This window comes from Ambystoma mexicanum, chromosome 12 (genome assembly GCF_040938575.1).
Source record: "Ambystoma mexicanum isolate Mex_15411 chromosome 12, UKY_AmexF1_1, whole genome shotgun sequence".
In the NCBI taxonomy this organism is placed as follows: Eukaryota; Metazoa; Chordata; class Amphibia; order Caudata; family Ambystomatidae; genus Ambystoma; species Ambystoma mexicanum.
In genome coordinates, this window is record NC_090936.1 from 790039644 (window position 1) to 790052855 (window position 13212).

The window sequence follows — 13212 nt, forward strand, 5'->3', positions numbered from 1 at the left end:
CATTTAAGATGGTCCACCTATAAGGCGGCCATCTTGAAACATTTTTCCATTCATAGAAATCCTCAAGAGGCTCGCAAGGCAGCCTACAATTTGCAATGTGGGGAGGATCAGGCCCCACAAGAATTTGTGCAAGAACTGAAACGTGCTTTTGCGCAGACCACCAGAAGGGTGCGCACAGACAGTAGAGAATTCATTAATACATTTTTTCATGCCTTGCCCAAATACATAATGACCCAGCTCGTGAGGGATTTTCACGAGAAAAGATCTTTAGACTGGGTCATTGAACAGGCTAACCGGATCTATGAGGTGCAGAAACCGGTAGATAGCAAAAGTAATGCCCAGAAAAACCCCAAAGTCAACAGCACCCCTGCTGCTGCCAAGGTGGCAGAGGTAAAGGTCACCCCCGTTTTGGATTTGGAGATGGGGGGGCCTAAAAACCTACCTGCACCTAATAATGCTAGGCCCAGAAGGTCCTCGGGCCAGGCACAGACAGGGAGCCAGGGAGGCAGCCCCACAAATGGGGTCCCTCGCTCTCCTGACTTTGTAAGTCCCCGTTACAAGGGAAATCGACCCATCCTGGGTTATGTGTGGACTCCTCCAGCCCAAGGGGGGGGGATCCAGCCAAGCACCTAGCCCAGGGAACTTCCCTCCTAACTTCCCACCGGAGGGCAGAAACTCTCCAAATCCTGGGCAGAACTTTTTCCCCAGGTATCCACCCAACTTTCAGCCCCAAAACCATCCATCCTTCTTTCCCCAATTCCCTGAGCTCAGACCACTGAATCCGGGAGAGGGGAGGCCAAGGGTGGAGGGGTACCCAAATCTTCCCAACCAGGGGTACTACGAAAGAAGGGATAGCTACCCTTCCCGGGATCAGCCCAGGGGAGAAAACAGGGCCCCGTATCAGCCTGAGCGGTTTTCCCAGTTAGAGCGCCAGGTTCAAAACATGGCGCGGGATCTGGGTCACACACTGAGGGCTCAGCAGAATCCTCAGATCGGCATGCCAGCGCAGAACGCACCCAACTCTGGACCTGGTGCTCCAGAACAATGACGGGGGCAGCACCCCGATAACTCACCGGTTCCCAGGGGGGAGACACAAGGGGAAGGGGGGTGTAAAGCCTTGGAGGAAGCTTCCTTCCTCACTTGTAAACAGCCCCTGGAAACTCAGGAACCGGAAACAAAATCTCTTGCCCCTGAAAGTCTGCCTCTTAAGGAGCAGAGGGGGGGTAGGAGAAACAAAAGACCCAAACAGACTCAGTTTGAGGAGGAGGTACAGATCTTCCAATTTGAGGGAGAGGGATCCGCAGAGGATCCTGGGAAAAGGATCTTCTCCTTCAGAGATGGGGCAACTCCTCCCAAAGAAAAATGGGTCCCTAGGGATGCAAATCCAGACTGGGGAGATGTGGAGACTGAGCTACCGCCGCCCACCATCTCATCCCAGAACCAACAGCAAGAAAATCCCCTGGTTCAAACCCATCCTGGTGACTGCCTCCTAAAAGGGGCGGGCGGCCCAGAACCGGAGCCAGGGGAACCCACAATGGCTCTGATCTCCAGTTGCCAACTTTTTCTTTCAGATTCCCAAGACTCTCCACAGAATTCTGCCCAAATCTCTTCTCTCGCCATGTCCAAAACCAGAAAGTTAGCCCACCAGTTGTCCAAAAATGTGCATTATCTGTGCCCCCTTGAGGAGAAGGAGGGAAGATACTATGCCCCGGTACAAGTACAGGGGCAGGGTACAATCTTGGCACTGGTGGACACTGGATCTCAAGCTACCCTTCTGTCCAGAAGGGCCTTTGACGAACTGAATGCAGGAAGGGGAGAGAATTACCAAATTCCTCTCACCTCTCTTCCTGGACAACTGCAGAACTTTGACGGGAAGGAAATTCCCGTTGAGGGGACTGCAGACTTGGACATTAAAATTGGGCGACAAAAGGTGAAACACCCGGTCATAGTTGGGACTCCAGAGGGCACCCCTTGTTTACTAGGGAATGACCTCCTGAGAAGGTTGTCACCCCTAATAGATTGTGTAAACAAGGTCCTCTGGACCCAGACTAGCCGACCCATAAAATTAAAACAGAGTGTCAACCATGTTAGTTTAAACGGCACCTGCCACATGGTTGAACAAAAATCTGACCAAGTAGAATTTCACTTCCAGAATAGCCAAATTCCAGACGTGACAGTAATAGCAGTAGGACAACAGACTGGTGATGGAGGGTCCTCTCTATTTCTGAAAATCAACCTTCCTTCCAGTCTAAAGTGGTATTCCACGCTGGAAGGAAACACTCTGAGATTCTATACTAATCCACCATCAGAAACTCCCACTCCTATAGTCCAGAAAGATGTGAAATCAGCTCAGAGCCTGGCTGATATTCAGCAAATTGGAGAGCAGTTGTTCATCCCTGTTCAATTAAATGATGGGAAGGACTCTGTTCTCGCTCGAGTGTGTGTGAACAACGGTAAGAGCTTCATCAGCGAAGCCATGTTTCGCCAACTCCCAAAAGATCCAGCCATTCCCACATTCAAACTGATAGACAAATGGGAAATGGACCTGGAAGCACCCAATTCCAAACATCTCCTGCCAAGCAGGTGTAGGCTCAAAATCTCCATTGGCAACAAGAGCATAGTCCACAATTGTTGGGTCGTGCGAGACGTCCCTGCCGCCTTTTACTTAGGCAGTGACATTCTCAATCGCTTTGCCATTAGTTTGGACCTAATAAACTTCAAAGCTTGGTCCCGATTAGCGGAAAATCCCATGGGCTTTGATCCAGAAAAAGCATTTAGGTCAGCTCAATTGCTACCTTATGCAGTTGAAATTCAGATCAAAGAGGAAGTCACCATCCCAGAAAGGACTCGACAATTCTCCCTGGAAGTGAAAGTTAAAAGAGGACAACATTTGAAAAACCCTGATGCTTACATACATCTAAACGCTTCTCTCCAACAGCAAGGGTTGGGGGTAAACCCAACTCCATTAGTCAACATAGAACATGACACCATTCCAATAGAGGTGGATAACAGCGACTTAAAGAGTATTACTCTAGCCGCAGGCACCATTATTGGAATGGCGGTTGATGACCAACATTTCTCCATTGATCTTGGAAATGAACTGTTAGGGCCAATCCCCAAGGACTGCTTTGACAGTGACAGTGATGACAATACAACACCAGACAGGATTTTTACCCGGCATGGGGGGAACTTCCTGGTGTACACTTCCTGCCCTTATGGTAAGGAAGATGTGACTTGTGACTTCAGGAGGGATGAGGTGATTTTCCAAGTCCATGAGGGCTGCCTTTCCCACCTGAAGCCTCCAGTCCAAATCAGCACTCTGACCAGGGACTTCTCCACCCAGCTGGAGGAGGCCGCTGAAATAGCCAAACCAGAAGTCTTTCCAGGCTTCAGGCAGATGGTGGAAGAGAGAGTCAACCTAGCTGATGCCTGTGTGACTCTGGAACAAAAGCAAAAGTTGAAACAAGTTTTCTTGGATTTCCAAGATCTCTTTGCGGTAGACTCATATGACTGTGGTCGCACTGACATCCACACAACAACAATCCCCACGGACCCTGGCATGACTCCAGTGTTTGTGAAGCAATATCGCTTGCCTCTCGCATCAATGGAGTCCCTTACTGAAATAATTAAGAACCTTGAGTCCCGGGGAATAATCCGTCCAGTCCACAGCACCTTCAATAATCCGGTGCTGGGAATATTGAAGCCAAACGGCCACTGGAGACTCTGCGCCGACCTCAGGGAGCTCAACAAACGGGTCCATACTTCCCGATGGCCTCTGCCGTACATTGACCAAGGGCTGGCCCAGATCCAGGGGTCACAGGTATTCACTGCAATAGACCTGACCAATGGATACTGGACCGTGCCTGTCAGTAGGGAGGACCAATACAAACTGGCTTTTACCTTTGGGGGCCGGCAGTACACATGGACCCGGACTCCCTTCGGATACCTTAACTCCGGTAATGAGTTCAATATTTTCCTACATAAGGCCATGCCCGACCTGGGTGTGAGGGGTAACCTGGTTTATGTAGATGATGTCCTCATCAAAAGTTCATCTGTGGAGGAACACATAGCAGAGATGCGTTATGTTCTGACGCGGTTGAGGGCCGCCGGAGCAAAACTTTCCTTTCAGAAAGCACAGTGGTGTAGAACCCGTGTTAATTTCTTGGGGCATGAGATTACTCCTCAGGGTCTCTGTCCCCAGGAAAAGAAAGTGGAAGCACTTCAAAAATTGAAAGACCCCACAACTCTGCAGGAACTAAGGAGCCTCCTTGGACTGACTAATTACAGCAGAAAGTTCATTGAGGGCTACGCAGAGATCACCAGACCCCTGATTCATCTCCTGAAAGGGGGGGTCAAGTGGGAATGGGGTCCAGAACAAGCCGGGGCAGTAAGACAACTCAAGAGAAGCCTCTCACAAGCGCCTTGCCTAGCTTACCCTGTCAGAAACAAGGAGTTCTTCCTGGAGACAGGGTTCTCTAATACGTGCTTGACGGCAGTATTATACCAAAAGCATGACAAGGTCAATAAAGTAATCTCCTATGCGAGCAAAACTTTATCCTCTGTGGAGGAAAAATTCAACGATTGTGAGAAGGCACTCCTGGCAACAGTGTGGGCATTGAAGAATTACCGCCCGTTCATCCCGGGGGAACACATCATAGTGGAGACTCCACACCAGCCTCTGCAATATCTCCAAAGTGACAGAATCCGGGCCGGAAATGTGAGTAATTCCCGAATTACTTCCTGGATTCTGTCAATGCAAGGCTTTCCTGTGGAGGTCAGATATGGCCAAAACAAGAAGAGTCCCCTCGCGCAAGGTCTGGCTGACTTGCATGATTGTGCCAGAGAAAACTGTCTCGAGGACGAAAGTCTAAAAATCAAGGACAACATGGAGGCATACCTTAATTCCCCACACAAAGTCTTTGAAGAGGACAAGTGTGAGGGAATGCCCACTGTCTATGTGGATGGATGCTCGTACCATGTTGACAACAACGGGGAGAAAGAACTGGTGGCCGGCGTAGGGAATGCATGGGTGAATGAGTCCACAGAACCCTCCGCTGGATACAAAATTGGTCCCCGAAGTAGTCAGGTGGCAGAATTGATGGTTGTGCATCAGGCCATCCTCACTGCTGTCCAGCATCAACTCCACGAACTGGTCATAATCACAGATTCGGATTATGTACGGAACGGGTTCGTGGAGCACCTGGTTAATTGGAAAACCAGAGGCATGTTATGTGCTAACAACAAACCCTTGAAACATGGGAAGTTGATCCAAAACATTGATGATCTGGTCACCTCGAATGAGATGACCATCTATTGGAAAAAGATCAAGGGTCATTCCAAAGTAGAGGGACCAGACAAAACTGGAAATGACTTAGCTGATCAGCTGGCCAAAACTGGGGCCATCCAAGGGGATCTAATTGAGATTGAGTCCCTGTTGGGGGAAATCCAGGTCACTGCTATCACTAGGTCCCAGACAAATGCTCACAACGACCTTTCAATTGCACAATGGAGTAAGGAGACCCCTGATGCTGATTTGATTACCGCTCAGAAGGGGGATCCAATAATTGGTAAATTTTACCAACACCTTGAGGACCCTGAGAACTTTCCCCTGACGGATACCGATTACATTGGGAAAGAGGACCTAAGAGTGTTGATGAAATGTCCAAAAATGTTCCGGATCCAAGACGGTTTGTTGGTAAGGAAATCCAAAGCTGGCCACGATCAGTGGGTGGTTCCTACCTCATTCCGAAGCCTGATGTTAAGTCACGCCCATGATGCGGCCACCGCCGGTCATAGGGGGTTTCACACAACATTGGAAATCTTAAGAGAGGTTGCATACTGGCCACACATGGGGCAGGACCTCGACCAATACTTGAAGGGGTGTCTTGTGTGTGCACAATTTCAGCCATCATCCCTCACACACCGTGCGCCTCTCCAAAAGCGGGGGATGACACTGCCATGGTCAGATTTACAAATCGACTTTGTAGGCCCCGTGATTCGCTCTGCTAGGGGGAATAAGTACATGTTGACTGTGACATGCTTGTTTACCAAGTGGGTGGAATGTCTCCCAGCCCCAAACTGCAAAGCAGAAACTGCAGCTGCCCTGATGATTAACCACATCTTTTCCCGTTTTGGTCTACCTCAAAGGATTGAGTCAGAGAGAGGTAGCCACTTCACCAGTGAAGTAATGACAAAGATGTGGGAGATACTGGGGGTTAAAAGGAAGTTGCATATTACTTATAGACCAGCTTCTTCTGGAGCAGTGGAATGCTACAACCGGACAATTGTGAGCATCTTAAAAAAGTTTGTGGCAGATTCTGGGCCAAGTTGGGATATCCGATTACCTCTGGTCCTAATGGCCATCAGATCTACCCCTTCATCTGCAACCAAAATGTCACCATTTGAGTTGATGACTGGGCGCAAGATGGTACTTCCTCAGCATTTGCTCTACAGGACCCAAGAGCAGACACTGATAAATGCCTCCACTACTCATGAGTATGTGGAGAATTTAAGGAAACACCTCCAACATGCTTTTACGCTCAGCGGAATCTAGAAAGATCAGCTGATAGCATGAAGACCCACTATGACCTGAAGACTTCCAGGAAGGAATATCAGGTGGGGGACCGGGTCTATCTATACAACTTCCAAAGGAACCAGGCCAAGCAGCGCAAATTTTTGCCTACATGGAAGGGACCCTTTGAGATTATAGACAAAATCTCCCCTGTGGCCTACAAAATCCACATCCCCAAAGGTCCTTTGGCAGCGGGGGAAGACAAGTGGGTCCACATAAACCAGTTGAAATGTTGCCATCCCAGGCACACTCTGCAACAACTGGAGGAATCCTCTGGAATCCTAGCGGGTACTGTCTCAGACTAATTCAGTTCCAACCATAAAACATACCACATCTAGTCTCTAAAATATTGTGATTTGCATGAAACTGTCTCTTAGTTATACTGTTTTTTTTCAAAATAAGAATGTAATGTTTCGTTATGATGAAATGCATATATTGCCCCACTATCTCAACAGTGGTGGAAAGACGTCTATGAGTAGGTATTGCCGCTCTTCCTTTGTCGTCCTAGGAGAAAGAAAACCTTGAGACGGGCCAAGGAGGACGATCCGGAGACCGCGAGCAGAGACGCAACGGGCCCGGGGTACCGCCCAATCTTCCCATCAGGACCGGCGAGGAGAACCGATCGATCAGTACCGGATGGAGGAAAAGATGCTGAACTGTGCCATCTATTGGAAGAAGATGAGGAAACATCCCAGGGCTTGCGAGTCCCATTCGTGAAATAGAATGGCCATCGCAAGAGGGGGGCTTGTGGGATGTTTTTATCCACGCATCCAAGCCCTACCTCAAAACTGTGCAGTACTGACATGGAAAACATCATGATGGCCAGAGCTTCCCAGAAAATGCACAGGGAAATGCATGAAGAATAGGCTGCCACTCATTTTTGCCGATGTTATGGGCACAGAAGGACACTGCCTAAAACCACCATTGGACTACCCACACAGTAGTCTAAAACCATTGGGAGTGGCAATGCTGATTGCCAAAAGCAAACCCATAACTGTTGGGAATTCATTTTCTTGAATCCCAAAAAGGGGTGCAGTACCAGTACTCACCACTATGCAGAAGCCGGCGTTTTAAAACCCCCAGATTTTGTAGAAAACTGAATAAATGAACCCAAAACATGCCAAAGAAAGACTTACTGAGAGGTGGATCCAATGTAAAGTTATATTCTGAAGTGACTTGAAGGTTTATGACAAGACTGGCTGAGCTGTGGATTTCAGCAGTTTAAGTAAATTTGGACTGAAAGACACTACAAATCTAAATGTTTAAAAGAATTGAGTGACCTACTTTGAGTGTCACATAGGTTGCAATTGTTTAAATGTCATAGTTTTAAACTTAGAATCAGCATCCTAGCTGCATATGTAAAAAATGTCTTGACTTAAACTGGGGAACAAAAAGTGACATTTTATCTGAAACCTGGCTTAAGGAACTGAATTCTGCCTGGCAACTACCCCCATCAGGAGTGAAACTTGAGTCACAGCTGTGTTCCCAGGCCTATCTGCCTTTTGCTGACCACACTAAGGATATGCCATCTCTCTGATAATTGAATTAAGCGGAGCCCCCACAGAATACAGGAGCTCTGAACAAAGCCCTGTCCTGACCCAGGCAGATGGTTTATTGCAGATGTCGTAAATGTAGCTTCCTCCTGGAAGGACAAAGGAGGGGCACTGCCTGTGAGAGCAAGCTGGCTTGGCAGAACTGGAAAAACCAGAAATTCAACCTTGTGCTGGAGGAAAACCACACCCCTTTGGGGCCAGAACATAACTCTAAAAAGATGAATAACTCATAGAGCGGACATGTGAAAATTTTATAAATGATACCATAATTCTTGTGATTTTTCTGCCCACGTTTTAAGACGTGCTAGGACCCGGTGGTATGTTCAGGGGGGTTTTAGCGGAAAAGAGGATATTACTCAAAATGTGTGCATGTGAAAAATCTGACACTTCATCAACTAATGTCCATACTCCTTGTGCACATGTGTGTAAATTTGGGTTAATGTCCGATATTGCAAACCAGTTAAAAAGTGCAAAATATTGCCATTTCTGAATGCAAGCTCCCAGGAAGAGCAGAGTTTGAACAGGGTATACCTCCTGTAATGCATGATGGGTGCATATGATTTTAAAACAATATGTACCTCTGCAAATATGTATTTGGTTCAAATCTAGATTTGTGTGTAAGTTGACAGGAGGAGTGGACTTTCTGCAGGCTGTAAAATGACATCACTCTGACACAACTTAGCTCCCCCAATCAGGGGAGAAATGAAAGCTTGGCCAATGATAAGTGGAGAGGGGTAGGGTCTAGTGATGCTGCACACCCATCCATAAAAAAAAACACATAAAAGCAGACAGACAGGACAGATAGAGACCTTCAAATCCATTTGCAGCTGTAAGCTCTGCCGGGAAAATCCATACTTTACCTCCATCAACCTTCAGAGACCCAGACCAGACCAGCAGAGTAGAGCTGACCTGTTAGCAGAACCAGAGAGAGCTGACCCAGATCACTGTGAAGTGCAGAGACCAGAGTCCAGTCCTAAACCTGACCAGATCCGTGGCAAGGCATATTTCTAAATATATTGTGAGTACATAGCAAAACTGTGCAGAACCAATCTCTTAGTTAAAATAATATAATTCAATCTATTTTAATCTAAGTAGAACTGTCTCCTAACTGTCACCGGTCATTTTTAAAGCTGTCACCTGTCATTTTCTAGTTGCAAGCTGCACTTGTCTTTTTGAACTTTAAAATTTCAAATCTGAAAAACGACCTTTATTTAATCGCTCATATCTGCGTGACCGTTTGTGCTAGAGACTTGCAGTAACTTTCCTCAGAAAGCTGGGAATCGTGGCTTTCCTACGAACCTAGAACCGCTTTCGTACCCCATATAGTTTTGCCGCAATCGTGAAAAACGCACTCGCAAATTTTGCCGCGATTTGCAAATTTCTTCACGTGTAAAAATCTGCTGCTGCTTGCCTTCCCTTAAAGAAAAATTCGTTTGCAACCTGACAACCATTATAGAGCATTGCTAAAGTGATCCTGAACTTATTCAAAGCATATACCACTCACCCTGAACCTCTAGATGGAATTAAAAGCATTTTAGCATATTTTTCACTTTATTGCCAGCACATATAAAAGCATTTTGCCTGTGTTTTCAACTTCTGTAGTCTAAGCTTGCTGGGGTGAACTGAATCACATTTGATTGCATTTCTGAGAACTGTGTGCTTTCCTTCCATTTCCTTGCATTGCATCAAGGGGGGGAGGGGACTGCCAGAGAAAAGTGATTACATTGTTTTGTTGAAATCATATCAAGTTATTTTCTGTACTGCATTTCATTCCACATTGCATCCATTTGAAACCATAAAAGTATTGTTGCTATCTTATCCATTTCATGTCAACTCCTTAGTGATTATCAAGAAGTGTGCTAGTGCCAGATTCTCCGTTGTTAATCTTTATCATCTCAGATTAAGTGTGATATTCAATTATTAATTTATTATAAAGTGTGATAGATATATATTGCTTTACTTCTCAAATAAACCTTTTAACTTGCAAAACAGAACTACTTCTTGGCTCAGTGGGGTCAGGGGGATTCTGAGAGAGGGGTGTTATATAGGGGTAGTCATCCAGAACGCATGAACTGGACATAAAGATATATCAATAAGGGTTTTCATTCAGTATTCTAGACTAGGCGTTGACTTGGCTGTAGTGCTGAATTGAATCCTCTTACACAATCTGGTGGGGTTTTGCTATATGCCCCACCAGTAGTCTGTAAAATCATTGTTGCAGCATGTGTACTGCACAATGTAGCCACATGTCATGGCATATCAGTTGATATGCAGGTGGGACATCGCTTTCAGCCACAGGCACCTCCCTTGCCCTTGGATCGCCAAAAGGCACAGGGAGAGGCTGCATGCAACCAGCTGGTGCAAACATACTTTACTTGAAAACCTGTCCCTGTGAGGTACACACAGTGAGGCAGCAGCTCTGATGCCATTCAAAGATGATTTGGGACTTACCCTCCGTGCCCGTAAGAATACCATGAGAATATATGCCTGGGAGAGGCAAACTCCATTGTGTCCATTAGACATAAAATAAAATACCAAACACTGACACAGTCATAGCAAATGGAAACAACATTATCCGTTTTGTTGTTGGTATGCACATTCAGATACCTGCCCCTCCCAAATTATTCAGATTGCGAAAGTATACAAACACATGGGGAATGATTAGAGGTGAATATGGGGGAGAGGGAAATCATGCGGGTAGAGGTGACTGGATGGAGACACATATATAGTCGAAGCACATACATAGTGAAGTGGAACTAACCACATGCTTCGCAGAAATGTCACATAGAATACATTGGCCCTCATTACAAGTCAGGCGTTAAGGGTTTATCGGCGCTGTCGGCGCCGTTAACCCTTAACGCCTGATTCACACTTTAACGCCTGCTTTTTGCAGGCATTAAAGTCCAAGGCGCTAAGCGACCTTGGTGCTAATTACGGCACCGCAGTTTAGGATGCCGTAATTAGCGCCTTCCCAATCCCCATTATGCACTATGGGGCAAAAATGGGAATGGGGAAGGGCAAATGGTGAATGGGGAATTACCGCTCCACTCACCTTGGAATGGGGCAGTAATTCCGCCATCCACCATGGCGGAATCCGGCATGGACCATGGTGCTAATAGCACCATGGTCCACCGCCTGACTTGTAATGAGGGCCATTGTATGCGCGTGATATCCATAACATGAACTAACACCGTAATCGAGAGTAGGCCTGAATCCTCACAGGCCCTATTGGAAATACAGAACAATGAGTTCTCTTCTCTTGCATGACTATCACATCCCAACCCCCAGGCAAGTCAGGGAACACGCACATACACACACAAACAAATGTATCCATTTAGAACTTTGTACAATTACACAGGAATGCAAGCAAAGGGAGTAGGGCTTTGGCCGATTGTGAAGGCCATGCCATGGGCGCCAGGGCAGAGGTCCTGAGCTGCCAAAACACAAGCTGAGATTCAGGACCCCAGTAACTCCAGGATAATGGTCATCCCATTTGAACTACCAGACGCCAAGGGGTAAAGTTCCCAAATCGTTCATGAATTAGATGGATTAGTGGGACATGTAGGAACTCCAGCCCTAGGCCTTGAGAGGAGCATCTAATAAAGGTGGGAAGAGAGAACAACAAGGTCTGTGATTTGTACCAGGGAGAGCAAAGAGTGATGCCAACGTTTATAAGATTGTGGTAGGGAGGCATGATGGAGGCGCCTGCATGTCTGGGATGAGAAATAAATTGCTTTGTTTGCATGCACCAGGCTGACCTCAAAGTTGTCTTCTAAGCCATGCTGATGGCCAAGTTCACATCACGCTGTTAGACCTAAAGATAGGGTGGTGTATTCGAAAGCCTAACCAATCGTTTTACAGTGACCATCAGCCATGTGTGAAGAAGTGGAGGAGAAATTGATACAGCCAATGGGAGAGGGGTCTATATGTGACTAATAGCATGTAAATTGGCAATAGACAATGAGAGCGGGTATGAACACTGTGGGCCTCATTACACGGATGGCGGTAAGAGTTTACCGGTACCAGTATTTTACCGGAATAGGGCGGTAATTCCCCTTTCCACCAAGGCGGTGCCGGTATTTTACCGGCATGAACCATGGTTCACCGCCATCCGTGTAATGAGGCCCTGTATATGAAATGTATCAGACGTGACGATTGTCATGGTAATAATGTGCCGAAGACAGAGAGCTCTGTGGCAGTGGACTAATAATACCCTGTCCCCATTTTAATTTTTGTATAGAAAATAAAGCCCTTACTGTATTCGAAAAGAGGGTGCACCAAGCCTTTTTCCCAAGTGGGTTGTCATTATTATTTCTGATTGTTGGGAGGTTCCCCTACATTGTCCACAACAAAGCACACCATACAAGCAACAAAGTCCCTGACCACTGTAACATGTACACCACCAACTATTGTGCATGTAGACCCCCAACAACACACAGGAGAACACAAGTAGGATGGCACAGCACAAAATGGAAAATAACAACTAACACGTGTCAGTACTGCCCTGGCCACCCTATGCTTGTCACACAAGAATAACCAGGTGGAGTGCCCACCCCATTCCGTGACAACTATGCTCACAATACACATTCACATAAACGTAATCATGAAGATTTTGAAAAATGTAAGCGCACTGCAAGAACGATACACATCTCACCTCACATCTTTCATTTTCTGAGCCTGCACCAGCTGTACCGTCGAATGCATTGATGCTTCCCTCCGTAGTTCTGAAAAATCCCCAACTATGTTGACGTGTTGGTGCACCAAATACAACCATGCCTACACAACACAGCAAACTACACCCACTTCACAATACTGCAACAACAAAACAAACCACACATAGGGCCTCATTACGAGTTTGGAGATAGCTCCATGGCTGCCTCCAAACTGGGCTCCATTACCGGGGTCCTGCAATAAGGAATAACCGGGTCATTCCAACATAGGAGATCCGGTAATTCCTCCTTGCAGGAACCATTCCCCATTCCCATTTGAGCCCCCATAGGGCTCAATGGGAATGGGGAGGGAGGTAACAACGGGCACATTACAAGTGTCCCGTTGTTACCTCCTTCTTCCCCTCGCGGGACCCGGAAA